A 236-nucleotide genomic window follows, 5' to 3' on the forward strand; every position below is an offset into this window, starting at 1 on the left:
GGTCAATGACATGAGACAAAGTATATGTGAACTGCTGTATGAAAAGTGAATTTACTCTGTAAATCTTCACCCAAATCCTAATAAAAAAAAAAAAAAAAGGGTTGACTCTTCTTGGGTCCTCTTTATCCATTGTCCAACTTTCACATGTATATGAGGTGATTGAAAACTCCATAGCTTGGGTTAGGTGTACCTTAATCTTCAAAGAGATGTCCTCACTTTTCAGCTCTATAGAGTTC

Source organism: Orycteropus afer, unplaced genomic scaffold (genome assembly GCF_000298275.1).
Source record: "Orycteropus afer afer isolate SDZICR_OR568_19922 unplaced genomic scaffold, OryAfe1.0 scaffold00364, whole genome shotgun sequence".
NCBI lineage: Eukaryota > Metazoa > Chordata > Mammalia > Tubulidentata > Orycteropodidae > Orycteropus > Orycteropus afer.